Genomic DNA, 20,804 nt, shown 5'->3' on the forward strand with positions numbered 1-20,804 from the left:
ATCATCTGCAGATCCTCCAGGCAGTGACCGTAGGAATGAGCTCTGATGAGCCAGTCGTCCAGATACAGAGAAGCTCTGATAACTCTTGAATGCAGCATTTCCACTACATTGGACATTAACTTTGTGAAGATTTGAGGCGCGGTGCTTAGTCCGAAACAAAGAGCCCGAAACTGAAATACCTCCGCTTTGTACACGAACCTCAGGTATTTCTTGAAGTTCGGATGGATGTGGATGTGGAAATACGCACCCTGAAGGTCTAACGAGACCATCTAGTCGTTCTTTCTGACTGCTGCTAGGACTGATTTTGTTGTCTCCATAGTAAATTTTGTCTTCCGTACGAAGACGTTGAGCGCACTCACATCCAGGACTGGTCTCCATCCCCCCGAGTTCTTGGGAACCAGGAACAAACGACTGTAAAATCCTGGTGACCCTAAATCTAGCACCTTCTTTATTGCCTCCTTCTCTAATAAGAGCGACATTTGCTGTTGAATCACCTGTACCTTTGATTCTTCTCTGTATCTGGCCGAGAGATCTATTGGAGTTACTGTACTACTAAAGGAGGTTTTCCTAGGAAAGGGATTTTGTATCCCTCCTTGAGTAACTGAACAGACCAAGGGTCTGCTCCTCTCCTCTCCCATACTAGCCAGAAGTTGGTTAGTCTGGCTTCTACCGCTGTCTCAGGATGCCTGAAAACTTTAAATCAATCAATCTACCGCTGTCTGAAGGCGAATGCAGTCAGACCCTGCTTTGACCTGGTCTTGAGCCCCTCCTCTTCGCTCTCCTTCCCTCGGGTCTGGTACTACCCCTGCTGAATGTTTTCCCTCGAAAGGGCTGAGAAAACTGATGGGATGGTGTTTCCTCCTTAGGTTTAAGACTCGAGAAGGAAGAAGGCAGAACCTTCCTTGCTGTCTCAGACACTAAATCCTGTGTGGCCTTTTGGGCTAACGCGGAAGAGACTTCTCTGACCAGATCTTGTGGGAAAAGGAGCGAGGAAAGAGGTGCATACAGCAGTTCAGATTTCTGCATAGGCGTAACCCCATTCGCCAGAAAAGTGCACATTTGGGCCCTTTTCTTATGGACACCTGGCGAGAAAATTGCCGCTAATTCATTGGACCCATCTCTCAACGCCTTGTCCATACAAGACATAATGTGGACGAGACCTTCTGTGTCAACACCCTTCAACATGGCTATCTTTTTCTCCAAGGCTCCTCGAGTCCAGTCGAGGAAATTAAACACTTCGAAGACTCTGAAAATGCCTTTAAGAAGGTGATCCAACTCAGAAGTTGACCAAAAAACTTTAGTCCTCCTCATGGCCGTCCGACGAGGGGCGTCCACCAGACTCGAGAAGTCCCCTTGAGCAGAGGCAGGGACTCCCAGGCCGAGAGCTTCTCCAGTCTCGTACCAAATACTCGATCTGGATGCTAATCTGGCCGGAGGAAAAGAGAAAACTGTTTTTCCCTGGTCCTTCTTAGACTGCATCCAGTCCCCCATCACTCTTAAGGCTCGCTTGGATGAGCGAGACAAAACCATCTTCATAAAATGGGACTCCTTCGAAGCTTTCCCAAGCGTAAATTCTGAAGGCGGGGAACGAAGAGCAGCAGGAACAAAGTTCTCAGGGAAAACTTCAGAAAAAACTCTTACGAGCCTTTTCAAGTTCGCCGACGAATGGAGGTTCTTCGGGTCCTCTTCTTCAGAAACCTCCTCTAAGGGATAACTAGGGGAAAGGTGACAGTCGTCGTTCCCTTCTTCTGATAGATCTCCTATCAAAGTAGAGACGTCCTGTTTCCTCGACGACAACTCCTTCTTATCATTACTCCTGGAGTCATGACGTCCAATCTCATGACGCCTGTCGTTACGGTGTCCAAAAACTTGACGCTCGGAGTCATGACGTCCGCGTTCTTGATGCTCGGCGTCACAACGTCCAACTTCTTGACGCTCGGCGTCATGACTTCAGCTTCCCGACGCTTGGCGTGATGTTGACGCTCGGCGTCATGACCCTCTTGATGCTTGGCTTTCTGACGCTTGGTGTCATGGCATGAAGAATCTTGACGCTCGGCGTGCTGGCGAGCAACTCTCTTCTTGTCTGTGGGCTGCCAGACTTTCATGAGGGATGAGAATTTTTGCTGCATATCCTGAAGATCGCTTAAGTTCGGAGCAACTTGCTGCTGGGGACAAACAGGAGAAGCTGCTTCCTCAACTAATTCTCCAGCCATGTCGATCAAGGAAACTGCAGAACGTTCAGAAGACGAGTACCAATCTGAAGGAGGAGGAGGAGCATGTACAGAAGTCATGACAGCCTCCGACAACTGTTTGTCTCCTACCGAAGTAGAGGGCCACTTGGCCAGGAGAATTTTCCTCGGAGCAGGAAGGAAAATGCTCCGGACTGCTCCAATGGCTACATCCTGGCACCTGAGGCGTCATAACATGACGCTACTCAACAGCGGAAATTTTCCTCTTGAGAGGTCTTGATGTAAGACGCCAGCCCCGTCTGGGAGCTGCGTCATCAGACGATGAAGATAACACTTTTACCTCGCCTTTCCCATGATGAGGGCTAGCGTCCTGGGAAGCGTCAACAGGTACACTCGAGGGGACAACTGCTCGGGAGGTAACACCTCTCGCCTCCCTTCGCCTGTTGACATTCCTTCTCCCAGGGGTTGGGGAGCTTGGAAGAGGTCTAGGGCTAGGAGCACGACAGGTCCGAGCAGCCGCACCCTCCACTGCACTGATTTTAGCACTGACACTTGCACTTTTTAATTCTTTCACTCGGACCATAATTTAGTCCTATCCGCTGCGAGAGACTCCACTCTTTCACCAAGGGCTTGAATGGCCACCATCATGTCTTTAATTGTTGGTTCGGTAGTTTTAACAGTAGTGGGATATGGAACTACAACTACAGGGGAAGGCTCAATAGGCTCATTAACAAGGGGAGGGGAACAATCCCTAGAAGAACGAGACATACTTTTACTTTTCCTGATCCTATCCCTTTCAAGCTTACGCACGTAGCGGTCGTAATCCAACCACTCGCTCTCAGTCAAAATTGCACATTCATCACATCGATCATCCAACTCGCAACATTTACCTCTGCATCTAACACAAATGGAGTGGGGATCTACCGAGGCTTTAGCAAGCCGGGTCTTACAACCTCTCACACACCTTCTAATACTCGAAGAAGAGTCAGACATTATGAAAAAATTCAAAGAGAAATCAAAACAAGCAAGGGTTAAAACAACAATAACTAATCAGTGCCAATGAAATATCCAAAAAAACAAATCCAAACGAGCGAAAGCCAAAGCCAAAGTGTATATCACCAAAATAACTGCAAATAACGCAGGCCACAGCGAGCGAAATTCCAACGATGTCACCGGTGAGGCGGCAGGGAATATCTGAGGAATAGTTGGAATGGTTCCAGGTACCTGGGTAGAGGGCGCACAGGTGGTACACCTGGCTACCCAATCGGTGATTGCCGCGAGTTTTGAAATTCTGCTGTGACGTCAGGGACTAGGCTATATATATAACTACCAGGTAAGTCAGATGTTTAAAATATGGGAGTTTTGTGGGCCATGGTTATATCCCACTTTGGGGACCCCAGAATCCTGGGTCTAACAGCTTGCTTTAAGTTCCTCACGAGCCTAGACAACTCTCAGGAACATAGTGGTCTGTACCCTTTCATTGGGAGGTCATACTCAAGTACAACCTGTAGCCTTTGACAGCCACGACAGAGAGAAGCTTCTTTTGGCGATGAAAGACGAGGAAGACAGCGAACTGTGTAAAAACTGCTCTAATGAGAGAAATATCCCTTCTATGACATCAGGCACAGAAGATAGTCCTTTTATCATGGTAGAACAGCTGTAGAAGATGTTCAGAGACATCTGGACATCTGCCCCATGTCTTGTGAAGGTCTTTCGTTTTGACTCCAGGTTCCTTGATTCCATTGGGATCGGACGTAGGTCCAGCTCCTGTCTATGATAGACCGTCACTGACAGGTAACATCTCACCTCTGGAGAATGAAGCATGACCAGTATTTCTCCTTCCATGTAGAATGGATGAGGGAAAGCATTTAGCCTCCTCATTTACAGGACGCTCTGACCCATATGGGGCTAAGCCCCTCCCATCAGTTTGGCTACTGGAGATAACATACCACTGACCTCAACGGGGTCAGGTATTGTCTACCTCTTCAGAAATAGAGGCAAGATCACTTGAAGGAGAAGTCTTGGCAGATAGACCGCTCAAAATCCCATGGGACTTCTGGCAATCTATCTGCCTATACTTCTCCTTCTTGAGAGAAGTACAAATGTCAGAGGGAGAAGAGGAAAAGGAGGAAGATGGGCGTGAAGTATGAGTGACCACTGAAAAAGATGCTCCTACGAGAGGGGCAGTGGTCACAGGCACTGGGGACACCAATATTGACCTTGGGGAAGGAGTTAAAGGTACAGGGGTATGTAGAACATGGACACAAACTGGGGGTAATTTTACATGCCTCACATGCACTGGGGTCACTGGTACCGTGGACACCAGGGGGAGCAATCTTAGTTACGAGCTCCTTTAATACAGATATGGTGGGCCAACCTGAAAAACTTAATAAAGGCCAAAATTTCTTTAGGTCAAACTCGTCGTGAACAGTCTGAACGGCAACGGGAGACCCTACAGGATGAGATGAAATGTAGCCTTCACTGAGAGAGGTCCACGCATATCCACAACCTCTCAATGCAGTGCCAAGGTCTACTGATTTTCCCTGCCCATTCCTCAAGGACAAAGCCTGGGGACTTTACTAAGAAATCACAGTCGAACACGAATTCAAATGAGAGAATTAAGGGCTATAGAGGTTCTCCAGCATCAACCTGGGTGTTGCTACAGTTAACATCGGATAGTCCAGCTTAGGTTTCTTCTTCCTCTTTTTTTCAAGAATGCTTACCAATGCAGAGGTCATAACCTGCACTCAGTATGATTGTGAATAATCGTGCGAAACGCACATGGATAATTATGATTGATGACAAGTTTACACATATATCTGCAACATTTACCAACCTTCCCTGGGTTTTATTGCAATTTTTACTGTCTTCATATTTCAGATGTAGCCCTCAATCTAAACATACAATTTGAAAGAATCAATAACTTCCAATGGAGCAAAAATACGTCCGTGCTATTTGTGGCCGAAGAAAAAAAGTGAAGTCTTTGGTAGATAAGGCCTACTAGCCCACGCTCACACTACCTCTTGTTAACTACCTCGTTAACGAATCAATTGCTATTCCAGCTCCACTGAAGAAATATCGATATTTTACGGATGAAAATTTTGCATTTGTGCAGGAACATGTTGAAGAGACAGGTACTTTTCTCTTTAAAATTAAAAAGTCATATCTCATGCATGGATAGGACTGTTAACATTGGATTAAGGTTCCATAACTGGGCAGGTTAATATAAGGCTTAATCATAATACTTATAATAACAATAATAATAATATGCATGTATGATGACGGGCAATTATGAATAAGGCAGTGTAAGGGGGGTCAAGGGGGGGGGGGGGGGCATTAGCTCCCTGTTAAGTAGGGACTAAGAATTCGGCAATGTAAGTGGGGTCGCAAGCGGACGTTAGACCCCACGTTAGGTAGGGTTATTTGAGGTGGGTCGTTTTAAGTTAGGCTGTGTTCTTTTGTGGAGGTTTAGCAGAACAACAGACATTTTTTGTGGGACAGCAGCCTTGTCTTATAAGCAGCTAGAAAACGGGAAGAAATTCCCGTTTTCTGTGCACGAGGTAAGACCTGGCCGCTGATCCATAATAATAATATTAGGATAATCTTTGTAATCTACAATTCCTTTCATAATTATTACGAATCAAACGCATAAACTACGTACTCTTTTACTACTTATATTGAAATTCAGACTATTATGGATTACAGTACAATAATACCTTCAATTTTTCCCGCTGATCAAATAACCTTCATATTCTAATGGGGTCCATAACAATATTCAGGCAAATCTATAAACTAATATAAATAAAAAAAAATATTGCTATACACCAACAAGTTCATTCATTTTTTATTAGAAACGATATCAATACTTTATATCGTAAAATTATAAGCCATTTATATCATTCTGTGATTGAAAATGAAGTCCCTTTCCAAAATGACATTCTTTGAGTGACATGTAAGCATGAGGAGCCGTGGCTTGAGCTAATCTATACTTTTATTTCTGGGTTATATATTCTATAGATAATAATTTGGATTTAATTCATTCGTTAGACATTATAACAGACAGTAAACTTACCGTTTAGACATAAAACGACGGTAAATAATATGTTTTGTTAAAACTCTGAGGACTAAATGTGTTAGTAGTAACTTTATAGCAAATATTTATAACGGCTCCCCATCAGGATTGATGTTGTCTTACCTTCTTCACTATTAGTTCTTGGGTTAATTCAAACCATGAAGTAAATGAACACAAGTTTACCTAAAAGATGATTTTTATTGATTTAAAAACTGGATTATTAGTTTATTTGGAAGATTTAATTCATGAAAAATAAGGATACAAACTCTGATAGTATATGAAACTATTCATCATATTGTAACATTTTCACAGTATCTGTATTTAGAATTATTTCAATTCTAAGATAAAGGACATTTTTCATTATTTGTATGTTTTATAATTTCTTAATCTTTCAAAAAGATATGTAATGAGAGAGAGAGAGAGAGAGAGAGAGAGAGAGAGAGAGAGAGAGAGAGAGAGAGAGAGAGAGAGAGAGAGAGAGAGAGAGAGAGAGAGAGAGAGAGAGAGAGAGAGTTAAAATTGAGTAGGTTAAGGAGGTAATAGAAGATCAAATTAGAGAACCATATCGGGAATATTGGGGAAAAAGTATCATAGAAATATGGAATAAATATGATATTAAAATAGAAGAAGTAAGAAAGTATAACAAGCAAGAACTCAAAAAAAAAATAAATAAAAAGTAAAGTGGCAAACGAAATTAAAAGAAATAGAAGAAAAGAAAACAGAGATGACCAAATTGAGGTATATGAATAGTAATGGTAGTATAGATTAGCCTACATAGGAGAACTTGACAATGATGAGACTGCAATAGTTATGAAAACAAGGTTAAATATGCTAGAATTAAAAGAGAATTGTAGAAATCTGAATGATAATGAGTTAAGGAAATTTAGAAACCTCTACTAAAGAGGTTTCCCGGTATATTAGAAAAGGTCCTAGAAGTTAGAAGTAAAAGTATGCAATCTGTGAAGCTGTCTGTGTAGGAGGTAAACTAATAATGATGAATTTTCTGCAGATTGCAGCACTTTTCACCTAGTATGCTTCATCTAGTAGTATGGCCACAACCCAATGTTTTGGAGAGAGCAGCGAGAAACCTTGAAGTAGAGACCTCTTGTAAATAGTGACACGCCTTTTATATTGTGCCTTAAAATAAGCCATATATTTAGAGGAGAAGCCAACACCATTGTGAAATTGTGTAATATATAAACTCAACTCTGTGTGACTGGGGATATTTGTGAAAGAAACTGTCAACGGGTCGTTGTGAATCGGAATAAGGTAAGATAACTTTGATCTGTTTCTGGTTACTGATAATTTGGTAATTTTTTATATTATTCCATGGTGTGATTTCGCACAAGAAATATATGATTTCCTATAGCAAATAACGTGATTCAACCGATTTTGATGATCATTTCAATCGCAAACAAACAGATCAACCAATTCGGTTAGTTATAAGTTGAATTGGTTGATGTTATTACGGATGAAATGAATGAGAAAACCAGTTAAATCACGATACCTACTATAGGAAATCATATATTTCATGTGCGAAATCACACAATGAAATACAATACAAATGAACCATATAAATATTAACACATATATACTGAGTTAAAATATATAAACAACAGATGTAGGGGACGATAACATTAGCAACGTTACCAATGGTTGACAGAACTACCAACGATGACGAATGGTACACAGTGTTACCAACGGCACGATGTCATTACTAGAGGTAGAAATAATAAATTTTTCCATATGCAAACTAAATAATTATTCCATATAACTATTACACAATAACTAAAGAGTACCAAAAGGCCACAGAACCTAACAAACCCACCTAACCTTGCCTAGAAGTACCCCGGTCACAAAACATATATAATAAGAATGGGGGAATGACCTACCTTGATACACAGTACTATCAACGTTGACGAATGGTACACAGAACTACCAACGACACGATGGCATTACTAGTGGTAGAACTGCTAAATATTTCCTCAGATATATTAAATAATTTTTCCATATAACTGTTACGAAATATATAAAAAGTACAGAAAGGCCACAGAACCTAACAAACCCACCTAACCTTGCCTAGAAGTACCCCGGTCACAAAACATGAATAATGACTATTGAGGAATGACTTACTTTTATGAAGAAAACGTTGAAACTTGCTGGACACGGAAGGAGGAGACTGACGGATTAACTTCTATGACTGGGATGAGGATGGATGGGGGTCATCGGGGTCTTGTGGGTAGGGGGGTCGATTGTCTGTTGCTGTAAAGGAGGGTAGAGGTGACTGGCAGTAATGAAAAAGTGGTGGAGTAACGTATGTTGAGGATAGTAGTGGGTGAAAAAGAACCTGGAAAAATATTGTTTGAAATATTCAGTCTTGATTCCAGGTTTCTGAACCCACTCCTTCACTTCTCTCCAGAGACGTTCTATATTTTGAGTATGGATGGTTGGGTCTAGGGGGTCAATGAAATGCTCCGAATGATTAATCGACTAATGAACGTAACCAATTTCCGATAGAGAGTTGTATGCAGCCCACTTATCACTGATAATAATACTACCAGGTTTAATATACTTCTGGATGAGGGGAATTAGAGTAGCAGCATCTCGTTTAGTAGAAAGGGGGGGAACTAAAGGGATAATGAAAAATTTCTTGGACACACGTTCAATACCCCCAAAGACCCATATGGCACTTAACGGTCTACCACGGTTGTATTTAGCTTTACCAAAATGAGTTTCGTCTATTTCAACAGTAACTCCATCACCACCAATCGCCTCTTGATTATCGAAGAAGTATTCGGTAACCTCCGAACAGAAACTTCTCCAATCCACACTAGTCTTTGAAGATATGTCGATACCATCCATGAGGGTCTCATGGTCCGAATGTTTATGCAAAAAGTGGTTGGCACATAATTTTATCTTCCATGGGGGTAGCCGACTTTGGTCCAAAAAAGTACCTTTATAGGCCGTAACGGTATACCCACAACGACGTTTCTTCTTAGTTTTACGGATAGTGGTTTCAGTAGAGCAATAAAACCCGTGAATGTCTGCCCTATAAGATAAAAGCGAACGACACTTGGGGCAGTTTAAACGCTGAGGAATAACGTTGTGAGATTTAAGAAAATGCTCAACATTACCTGAAGCATCAAAAAAATCACCATAGAATTGAGCCACTGCTTTTAGATACGGAATGCTGCAGCCAGTACAAGTTTCTATAATATGCTCCATCTCAAAATACGAAAAAAGAAACCGCACTTGTAATAAAGAACGCCTAACCAGGTCAAAGGTTACAACGGGAAAGGCATTGGAACAATGGGTATGAAAAGAGCGGTTAAAGAGATAAAGGAAGGGGGGGTTAGGGAGATATCTGAATAGGCCTAGAGTGGTGATTGGTTAAGGGAAAAACAACGAACAAAAGCGGGAAAACATGAATGAACTAAATACGGAAACTAGACCAAAGAAAAGTTTTATAAGACACAGAGGAGGGAAAAGGAACTAACCAACAAAAATAAATAAAAATAATATAGGAAGATAAAATGGAATGAACGGTAAATAATAGTGAATGGGAGTATAAAATGAGGAGATCATACCGAGAATTAACTGGATAAAAAAACTAGTCCAGGGTAAGTATTTGTGTGCAACCGGGAAGAGATAAAGAAATAACCAATCAAATAAACCCAATATAGGAAGGAAAAATGGAATGAATGATAAATAATATTGAATGGGAATGTAAAATGAGAAAAAAAACACGGTAATAAAAAGAGTAAAAGGGGAGAGGAAACTCCTGCGAAGGGGGGTGATATATGCACAAGACGGAAACTGGTGCGAACGAACGTACGTACAAATGGGAAAGGAAATAACCAAACAAATAAACCCAATATAAGAAGGGAAAATGGAATGTATGATAAATAACAGTGAATGCGAATATACAATGAGAAAATAATACGGTAAAAAAAGAGTAATAAGGGAGAGAAACTCCTGCTCAGGGGGGTTATATATGAGCAGGACGGAAGCTGGTGCGAACGAACGGACGAACAAATGGGTGCTAATGTTAGCATGAAATGCTAACATTTGATCTACATCAGGTATGGAATGCTAACATTTAATCTACATCAGGCATTGGCAGCACTGGTTACTGTATTACTACAAGAAATAACCTTTGAAACGCCTCCTCCCAAATATATCCAGGTATACTGATTTGTATTTTCCTACGGTTATAATTAATACAAGAAAGAAATGTATAGAGAAGAAAAGGACTGATTTACGGTTATATATCGGTTCCCCAGTATGTTTTCCCCACCCAAAACCCCGGGTTCCCAAAGGGGGTCCCCCATTATCGGCGGATATAGATGTATATATATTTCTGTAACTATTCATTTGCGACGGGAACGAGTGTTATTTTAGAAGGGAGCGTAATTTTTCCTATAAAAAAAAGTAGTTGGAATACTAGGATACATTGCCATGTAATAAACTACAATGAAACCGATAATTTTGGAGTCTTTTTACAAGACCATGTTGTGGAGAGAGCAACGAAGAACATGGACCCGGAATCACTTACCTTTGTGTTTTTATCAAAGGTTACATTGCCCCGTGATACACTACAATGATACCAAATATGTTATACTTCCTTGTTTCCTTTCCTCACTGGGCTATTTTCCTTGTTGGGGCTTCTGGGCTTATAGCATTCTGCTTTTCCAACTAGGGTTGTAGCTTAGCAATTAATAATAATAACAATAAGCCATTGGTTCATAAAATAATTATTAAGTATCATTGGTAGGCCTTCATAGCCCAATATTCTTAGTAATATATGAAAATGTATTAGATTTTTGGGTAATTTATAACTGACTTTTTGGATGAATGTAATTTGTTGGGACAGGGTAAGAAGAGTACGGTAGTCTAAGGATATGGCTCCTAGGTTTGGTTAGGTTAGGTTAGGTAGGAAATAGAAACATTCTGTTAGGTGATGTTCTTTTGTCTAAAATGGGGTTTTTCACTCTGTCCCAACAAACTACAAAGGCTCCGCATAGGGAATGCTTATCAGAAACGTTGTTCGGAACTTTTCGAGTGAATTGCTCAAGATATCCCTAACCAAATTATAACATATCGTGTCCCTCAGAATTATATCGTTGTTTATATATACCCACAAATAGTGGTTTTGAGTTTCCATGGGGCTCCCCAAATGGAGTGAAGAGATGAAAAAAACAATGTATTGACAATGGCTTGTATATATTAACAAGGAATGCATAAAGAAATGGCCAGACATGCGGCATGAAATAGAGTATATAATAAGACTAACCTGGCCAAACTAGATCTGTTTTTGCGTGACCTAGCAGCATTGTTCCTGGTGTCTTCTTCGGCTCTTCTGCACGGGCCTGCGGAAATTCGCTCGGGACCGGAATTTTGATGGTTCTTTTTCACACACGTCGCAAAATAACAACAAATTAGGGTCCTGATGCGAATTTCCAGGTGTCCCTCCGTTGCATATGGTAATTCTCTTACCTAGGGACAAGACATATCGACAAAACACAAGACATTTTGAGTTTCCCTTTCCAAGAACTTCTGAGAGTCCAATGGCACTTAACTAACATGTAGGAAAATACGTTCCAACAATGCGAGTGCTGAGGGAAATTGTTTTCATATACAGCTATATTACTTATATCGTCCTGTTTACATTCTAATACACATCCCAATTGCATAAGATAATTTAATTTTATATATTAATTGTAATTTATAAAATTATAATTAAAGCATTATCCAAATGACAGGCACCCTAGAGATGAAGATCTAACGAAGCTTATCCAATCAAGAGATTTGTCCAAGGCCCCATAGCTGCGTCTCCACAGGTAATTATACTTAAATTTATCGTTATTGGTCCAATTGTATGTTATAAGTAGTATTTATTTAAGCAGAAAGTTCCTGTTGTTTTATTCTAGTTAACATGTTTTGTAAATTATATCAAATAGGCCAGGGTACGTCACAAATAGGTTTAGACTAGGGTACGTGTTGGATGCTACTTTAGCGTGAGGTCTACCGCCATATGTTCGAAGTGTGTATCTCTAGAATAAGTGTATGGAAATTTATGATAACATTTTTATTTTTACCTTTTTTCCTCCTCTATTTCAGTCTTTCCTAGGATATGTTTAAATTAATTTTTTAAATATTTAACTTAGCCGGTGAATATATAATAGCTGAGCCTCCGGCGGCTCGACAGAAAAACACACAAAAACTCGCGAGCGATCGCTATGAAGGTTGCGGGTGTGCCCACTAGCGCCAACTATCGGCCAGATACCGCATATACATGTAAACAGACCCAATTTTTCTCTGTCGGCCTTAACGACAAGACGTATCAATACTCGCTCATCAACACCGCCCCTACCATAAGACGAGCGAGACGATTTTCTCCTCGTCATCCGAAGGCTTTTCGCATAAGAAACCGTGGAACAAGGTTTCGAGGCCCTTTAAGCGAAAGTCAGTCCTTTCAGGACAGGTCCAGCGTCCTGGTTGTAACCATTAGGACAGCTCTGACCCTATGCAGTCATCGGAAGACTGCTCGCCGCCTAAACAAAAGCGTAACACAGGCTCCGAAAGTCTTTTTGTAGGCAAGGTTTTGCAGTCACAGACGTTACCCTCGTCTCTTACCGCAACCATTCCCGTTGATCCTAAATGGGTTGTACGGCAAGACATGCAGAATAAGCTTGCCTCTCTTATGGAGGACTATTCTGTTGAGCAGGTTCACGATGATCCTCGCCGCTTAGCTGATCGAGATCTTGGCCGTCAGCCGCCCAAACAAGCCTTTGCTCGTCCTGTTGACATTGACGTTACAAAGTCACGTCAATCGTGTTTTGTAGAGCCTCACTCGATGCAGTCCCGTGTTGACTCTCAGCCGCTTGTGGACGTTCAGCCGCTGCCACTTGCTCTTGTTGACGTTCAGGACGTTCACCAACCAGCATAGTTGACTTGTATTGACGATGAGCGTCAAGCACCGCAGTCAAGAGTTGTTTTGACTGCTCAGTCTAAGCAGTCAAGGCAGTCTCGAGTTGACGTCGAACGTCCTCCCGCACCGGTTGTTGTTACTGGTCAGTCCTTTAAGCAGTTACATGACTTAGCGTCCTTGACTGCTACTGTTGCTCCTTTGCGTGTGGACTCTGCTTGTCAAGCATTGCCACCACGGCAGGTCTTTCCCTTGCTTGAGACTCGGCTATTGTCGGACAAGGTTCCTTCAGATGAGGAAGTTGCTGATCCCCCTCCTACTGATATTCCCTTGAGGACTCTGTCAGACGGAGAGGAGCCTAAAGCTGCTCAGCCCTTTATGGACTTTAAATAAATCATGCTGATTTTTAAGGATCTTTGTCTGGATCTTTTTGTAACTGCTGCTCCTCGTTCGCCTAAACGTCAAAGTTTACACTAGGCCTAGCTACTTCGAAGCTGTTGTTTTATAAGCTAGTGCTCTCTCGCTCTTCTAAGAGAGCTTTACGTTTGCTAGGCGACTGGTTAGTCACCAGGAGGAGTTTGGGGGAGACAGCCTTTGCTTTCCCTACTTTTAAGCTGGCTTATAGAGCGAGAGTCTGATATGACACGTGAGAAGTTCTCGGCTTGGGAGTTCCTGCCTCTGCCCAGATAGACTTCTCAAACCTCATAGACTCTCCCTGGCGCCTGGCCATGAGACGCTCCAAGATTTTATGGTCGACTTCAGAGCTAGACCATTTCCTGTTAGGAGTTTTTTCGAGCTTTTGAAGTTTTGCTGTACAATTATGTCATGCATAAACAAGGCTTTCAGGGATGGCTCCATGATCTGACAGCCACGTTCTCTGCAGGAACAAGTCCCTCAGGGATGGCTCCAATGATCTGGCAGCCATGTTCACTGCAGGAGTACGTAAGAGGCAAGTGCGCTCAATGTGTTCATTGTCAAGACAAACTTCACAATAAAGTCTACCAGGCTGTCTTGACAGCATTAATGGAAGGCGACTGGATGGTCTCTCTCGACCTTCAGGAGGCATACTTCCACATTCCTATACACCCGGATTCCCAACCGTTTCTGAGGTTTGTTTACAGGAATGTGGGGTACCAGTTTCGAGCCCTGTGCTTTGGCCTCAGTCCTGCTCCTCTCGTGTTTACGAGGCTCATGAGGAATGTGGCAAAATCCCTCCATCTATCGGGGATCCGAGCCTCCCTGTACTTGGACGACTGGCTTCTCAGAGCATCGTCCAGTCTTCGCTGTCTGCAGGATCTACATTGGACGTTGAGTCTGGCCAGGGAGTTGGGACTTTTGGTCAACCTAAAAGTCCCAACTGATCCCATCCCAGATTATTCTATATTTGGGGATGGAGATTCGCAGTCCAGTTTTTTTTCGGGCTTTTCCGTCTGCCACCCGAATAGAACAAGCCCTGCTCGAAGTCCAACTAATGCTGAAAAGAGGACGTTTGTTCAGTCAGGAGTTGGAACAGTCTCGTAGGGACTCTCTCATCCCTGGAGCAGTTTGTCTCACTAGGGAGACTACACCTTCTGCCTCTCCGGTTCCATCTAGCCTCTCACTGGAACTAGGACAAGACGTTAGAGACGGTATCATTCCCAATCTCCGAACCAGTAAAGGCATGCCTGAAATGGTAGGACAGCAATATCAGTCTGAGAGAGGGACTATCCCTAGCAGTCAAGAACCCAAACCACGTGTTGTTCTCAGACGCGTCGGATTTGGGTTGGGGTGCGACCCTGGACGGTCGGGAATGCTCGGGTCTGTGGACCTCAAGTCAGAAGAGCATGCACATCAACGGCAAGGAGCTATTAGCAGTCCACTTGGCCTTGATGATATTCGAAAGCTTCTTCGAAACTAAGTGGTAGAGGTCAACTCAGACAACACCACAGCTTTGGCGTACATCTCCAAGCAAGGAGGCACACACTCCTTCACGCTGCTCGAGATCGCAAGGGACCTTCTCTTATGGTCAAGAAATCGAGGCATCTCCCTGTTGACGAGATTCATCCAGGGGGACTTGAACGTCTTGGCAGACTGTCTCAGTCGGAGGGGTCAGGTGATACCCACGGAATGGACCCTCCACAAGGACGTGGGCAAGAGTCTTTGGGCTACTTGGGGTCAACCCACCATAGACCTCTTTACCTCCTCGTTGACCAAAAGGTTACCAATCTATTGCTCTCCAGTCCTAGATACAGAAGCAATCCACATAGATGCGTTTTTACTGGATTGGTCTCTTCTGGACTTATATGCATTCCCACCATTCAAGATAGTCAACAAGGTACTGCAGAAGTTCGCCTCTCACGAAGGGACAAGGTTGACGTTGGTTGCTACCCTCTGGCCCGCGAGAGAGTGGTTCACCGAGGTACTTCAATGGCTGGTAGACTTTCCAAGAAGTCTTCCTCTAAGGGTAGATCTGTTATGTCAGCCCCACGTAAAGAATGTCCATCAAGGCCTCCCCGCTCTTCGTCTGACTTCCTTCAGACTATCGAAAGACTCTCAAGAGCTCGAGGCTTTTCGAAGGAGGCAGCCAGTGAGATTGCAAGAGCGGGGAGAGCTTCCACCATTAGAGTATACCAGTCGAAGTGGGAAGTCTTTCGAGACTGGTGCAAGTCAGCATCTGTGTCCTCGTCCAGTACCTCTGTAGCCCAAATCGCAGATTTTCTTTTACATCTGAGAAAGGTTCGCTCCCTTTCAGCTCCCACAATTAAGGGCTACAGGAGCATGTTGGCTTCGGTCTTTCGACATAGAGGCTTAGATCTTTCCAACAATAAAGATCTCCAAGATCTCCTTAAGTCTTTCGAGACCTCTAAGGAACGTCGTTTGGCAACTCCTGGATGGAACTTAGACGTGGTCCTAAGGTTCCTCATGTCAGACAGGTTTGAGCCATTACATTCAGCCTCCCTGAAGGATCTCACCCTCAAGACACTATTCCTAGTGTGCTTGGCTTCGGCTAAAAGGGTCAGTGAACTTCATGCCTTCAGTAAGAACATCGGCTTTTCTACAGAAAAAGCCACTTGTTCACTTCAACTTGGTTTCCTGGCCAAAAATGAACTGCCTTCTCGTCCTTGGCCTAAATCTTTTGATATTCCTTGCTTATCAGAGATCGTAGGCAACGAACTGGAAAGAGTATTATGTCCTGTTAGAGCTCTTAAGTTCTATTTAGCTCGTACTAAGTCATTACGAGGTAAATCTGAGGCATTATGGTGCTCAGTTTAGAAACCATCATTGCCTATGTCAAAGAATGCTTTGTCATATTTTATCAGATTTTTAATACGAGAAGCTCATTCTCACTTGAATGAGAAAGACCGATGTTTGCTTAAGGTTAAGACGCACGAAGTTAGAGCTATAGCAACCTCCGTGGCCTTCAAGCAAAATAAATCTCTGCAAAGTATTATGGACGCCACTTTTTGGAGAAGCAAGTCAGTGTTCGAGTCATTTTACTTAAAAGATGTCCAGACTCTTCACGAGGACTGCTACACACTGGGTCCATTCGTTGCAGCGAGTGCAGTAGTGGGTGAGGGTTCTACCACTACATTACCCTAATTCCAATATCCTTTTTAATCTGTCTCTTGAAATGTTTTTAATATTGTTTTTTGGGTTGTATGGAAGGCTAAGAAGCCTTTCGCATCCTGGTTGATTTGGCGGGTGGTCAAAGTCATTTCTTGAGAGCGCCCAGATTAGGGGTTTGATGAGGTCCTGTTGTATGGGTTGCAGCCCTTAATACTTCAGCTCCTGGGAGTCTTTCAGCATCCTAAGAGGATCGCTGGGCTTCGTGAGGAAGACAGACTAATAAGGCAGAGTAATCGTCTAAGTCAACTTCCTTATCAGGTACCTTTATATATTTGGGTTTTGTTATGATATAACTGTCAAAAACTCTAAGCATATACGCTGTAAACTTAATTAACTCTGGTCTCTACCCACCACCATGGGTGTGAATCAGCTATTATATATTCACCGGCTAAGTTAAATATTTAAAAATGATATTTTAATTATAAAATAAATTTTTGAATATACTTACCCGGTGAATATATAAATTAAAGGCCCCCCCTTCCTCCCCGATAGAGATCCAGCGGGATGAGAAAAATTGGGTCTGTTTACTTGTATATGCGGTATCTGGCCGATAGTTGGCGCTAGTGGGCACACCCGCAACCTTCATAGCGATCGCTCGCGAGTTTTTGTGTGTTTTTCTGTCGAGCCGCCGCAGGCTCAGCTATTATATATTCACCGGGTAAGTATATTCAAAAATTTATTTTATAATTAAAATATCATGTTTATCATATATGTATGGAAATGTGTGATGTCGATGGTTGAGGTAGATCTCACGCTAAAGGAGCACCACGTATTGGATACAGTCCAATGGTCCTTTCTGACTGTGTCATTAAATAAAAAGGGTAAATATACGCTACTTTAATTTCTAGCCTAATACATGAACCATACATTTTTCCTACTCGCTATCTTGTGTTTTATAGCAGTTATGACCATGATTATTGGGGCAAACCACCCGTTCATGAGTTTTTGGACCCCCTCAATTAACGGATTTTGAGCGAAGCGAAAAATCTATTGTTGGGTGAGATAGCCATGTCATCCTGATGGAAGTTCCTATTAGTAGCTTCCTAAGGGATATATGTACTACAGTGATATTCCCAGATAATTTACCTTTAGGTCTCCAGAATTCTAACTCCTGGCGCGAATATCCTTAAAATTTCTCTCAAGGATATCGCTTAATATCAGGGGACATATTCTTGACACGCCACATAGAAATCTGCGCCCCGAATAGTGTTTACGCTTCGAGGGGGAAAGTGGCAAAATTAAAAGAGGAGCCGTATCAAGGTTACCCTAGTTCCCATACTACTATTGAGTATTACAACAGCGCCATATCCAAGATGGCGGACATTCCTAGAATTCTGGAGACCTAAAGGTAAATTCTCTGGGCATATCACTGTAGTACATATATCCCTTAGGAAGCTACTAATAGGAACTTCCATCAGGATGACATGGCTTGAGCCCAAAAAAGAATTATGGGGGACCCCAGTGGGAAAGCATTTTTTTTTTTTGGGTGGAGAAATGTCATAAACGAGGGATTTGCTGCAATAATAATGGTCAGAAATGCATAATAAGCACAAGTTAACCAGTTTGAAAAATATATGGTTCATGTGGGTGGCTGAAAACAGGACAAAACATGATTATTTATAACTTTTGAGAATTGTAAAAGGGTAAAGAACCTTACAAACCCACCTAATCTAATCTAGTAGTTCCCAGGTCACAGCCCCTATCCGGGGGTAAGCCCCCTGGACCCCCTTCCAAGGTCACAACCGCTAGCTGGACTTCCTATCCAGGTCTCAAGCTAAAAGTATATCACAAATAATTCCTTACCTCATGATTGACACCATCTTCCTTTTTTTTTTTGTCTTGGCAATCTTTACAGAAGCTTTGCAGTAGAAATGTGCTGGTCTTCCCCAAAAAATCAAGTTAAAATCGGAACTTTGAGGCATTGTTTCGCTGTTAATTTCACATGAGTAACAATAGCTCTGCACTGAACAGAGAGCATTTCCATCATAGTCTGTTGTCGACATGAATGAAATTACACGAAATTTTGAAATAGATTGATGCACTTCCCTTAAATTCCTTCTTGGAGACGTCTTTATGTGATGGTGGTTGAGTTGAAACCGATGGGGTAGGTGGGAAAGAAATGGCTATTGTAGAACAACATCTGGGAACTTATGAAGAAGTACTTGTAAACTGTTGATTGGTTTAAAGAAACCAGCTGACAAATACATCATTGTAAATGCACAGAAAGCTCCCCAAACCCCTGGGAAACAATGCATGCACAAAAAGTTCCCTTCTGTCTCTCAGATGTAAACAATGGACTTGGAGTGGAAAACATATTCACATTTTGATAGACCAATATGTTAGTTATAATGCCCCAATCCCTATTAACCTTTTTACCCCAATTAAACATATAGAGAAAAATACCAAACTAGCCAGCACTCGTTCATTTCTTATAGCGAATTCCAGTTTCGTTGTAAAGTATCTAATGTTTACCATGAAAACAATATCTTTTACGACTTTAAAAAAACGGGTGCACGGTGTAATTATGGTGATATTTCGATAGAGTCCCACCCTGCATGTACCGCTTGCCAGTACATAGGAGCCTGAAGTTTTTCTTTTTATGCGAACGAAGCAAAATCCATTAGACTCTATCAGAATATTTGTTCCGTAACCGAAATACAAACCACGCTATTTACAAAGGGTTTACTTTTAGCGCAGCTGAAATGACGAGCCAATAGTTTTTAACGAGGGTTAATTACCCCCGCGCTAGTTAGCGGGGGGTGGGGAAGGGTAGCTTGCTACCCCTCCCCCCTCCACACACCGGTGACTTGCTTCACTTCACTTTTGGCTCGGCGGTGATCAGACGTGTCTGTTCATCGCCTTCGTGACAGCCTTTAATTTTCTTCTTTTTCTTTTCAGCTTGTGTGATTGGTTGGAAGTTGACCTTCAGTTATTTTCTTTTATTTAATATGCGTACATGCCCTGGAGTTGCCGGCCGTCCTTGTGGGACTTTCATGTCGGACGTGATTACGGATCCTCACACCCTCTGCCCTCAATGTCGGGGCCGACGGTGCGACCAGGATAACATGTGCCGTGAGTGCAGGGAGTGGTCTGCCTCCCAGTGGGAGAGGTTTGGCCGTCGGCGTAAGAAGAAGTCCAAGAGAGACCGTTCTCCTCCGGGGTTAGCCTTGAAGGAGGAAGGTTCTCGGGACTCTTCTTCCGCTGCCCAAACCTCCTCCGAAGCTCCCCCTCGTCCGCCTCCTAAGGAGAGTCGTCCGAGTGGGAGCGCAGGCCCTTGTTCTGTTTCCCTACCTTCGGTGGGGGGAGAGGGCGTCGCCTCCCATAGCGAGGCGGTTCCCCCTCCTCCTCCGGGGGAGGTTATTGATAATAATACTTTATCCAGTGATGATCTGTTACAGATTTGGTCGTCCCTGGGGCTTAAGGGCTTGCCCTCCAGGGTCGCTCTTATTGACCTTGTCTCGTTGGGGGCCGTTGTTAAACAGTCGCCGGTGGTAGCGGAGGTAGACCCTCTGTCTATTGTCGACGTCGTGGTGACAGAGGCCTCCGACGTGGCTGGGCCTTCCGACGCAGGTGCTGTTGCTGGTGATGGTGCTCTAGGCTCTCCTCCTCCTTCCATGCATCCTTCGAAGGGGGAAGTGAGTCCTTCGGTCTCGACTGCTGCCCAGCTTCCTTCTGAGAGAAGTGTTTTGAAGGAGACTCCCCTTCGGAGGACCGATGGTCCCGACGATCTCCCCCGAGGCCGCCTCCGCCGTAAGGCTCACCGCCCTCTACGCCACAAGGGCCTCCCTTCCCCTTACAGGGGGACTAAGAGGCGCCTTTTTGGGTCTTCGTCCTCCGGGGGGGACTCTCCTCGTCAGCCTCAACCGATGAACCTCTCTGCAGACCGCTCACCATCTCCTGCCAGATCTTCGCCTTCTGGAGAACTCGTCACCCGACGGGCAACGGTCCCTTCGGGGCTAAGGGATTCTTCCCTTACGCGAGCAGGGCCAGCGCACAAGCGCTCTCCTGC

General features: G+C 43.2%; 1 pseudogene; it reads left to right on the forward strand.

Annotated features, from left to right (window-relative positions):
• Window positions 1–7,081: 7,081 nt before the first annotated feature.
• Window positions 7,082–20,804, forward strand: part of LOC137619467 (zinc finger protein 665-like) — a 44,931-nt pseudogene continuing 31,208 nt past the window's right edge.

Source organism: Palaemon carinicauda, chromosome 26 (assembly GCF_036898095.1).
Source record: "Palaemon carinicauda isolate YSFRI2023 chromosome 26, ASM3689809v2, whole genome shotgun sequence".
NCBI classification, from domain to species: Eukaryota; Metazoa; Arthropoda; class Malacostraca; order Decapoda; family Palaemonidae; genus Palaemon; species Palaemon carinicauda.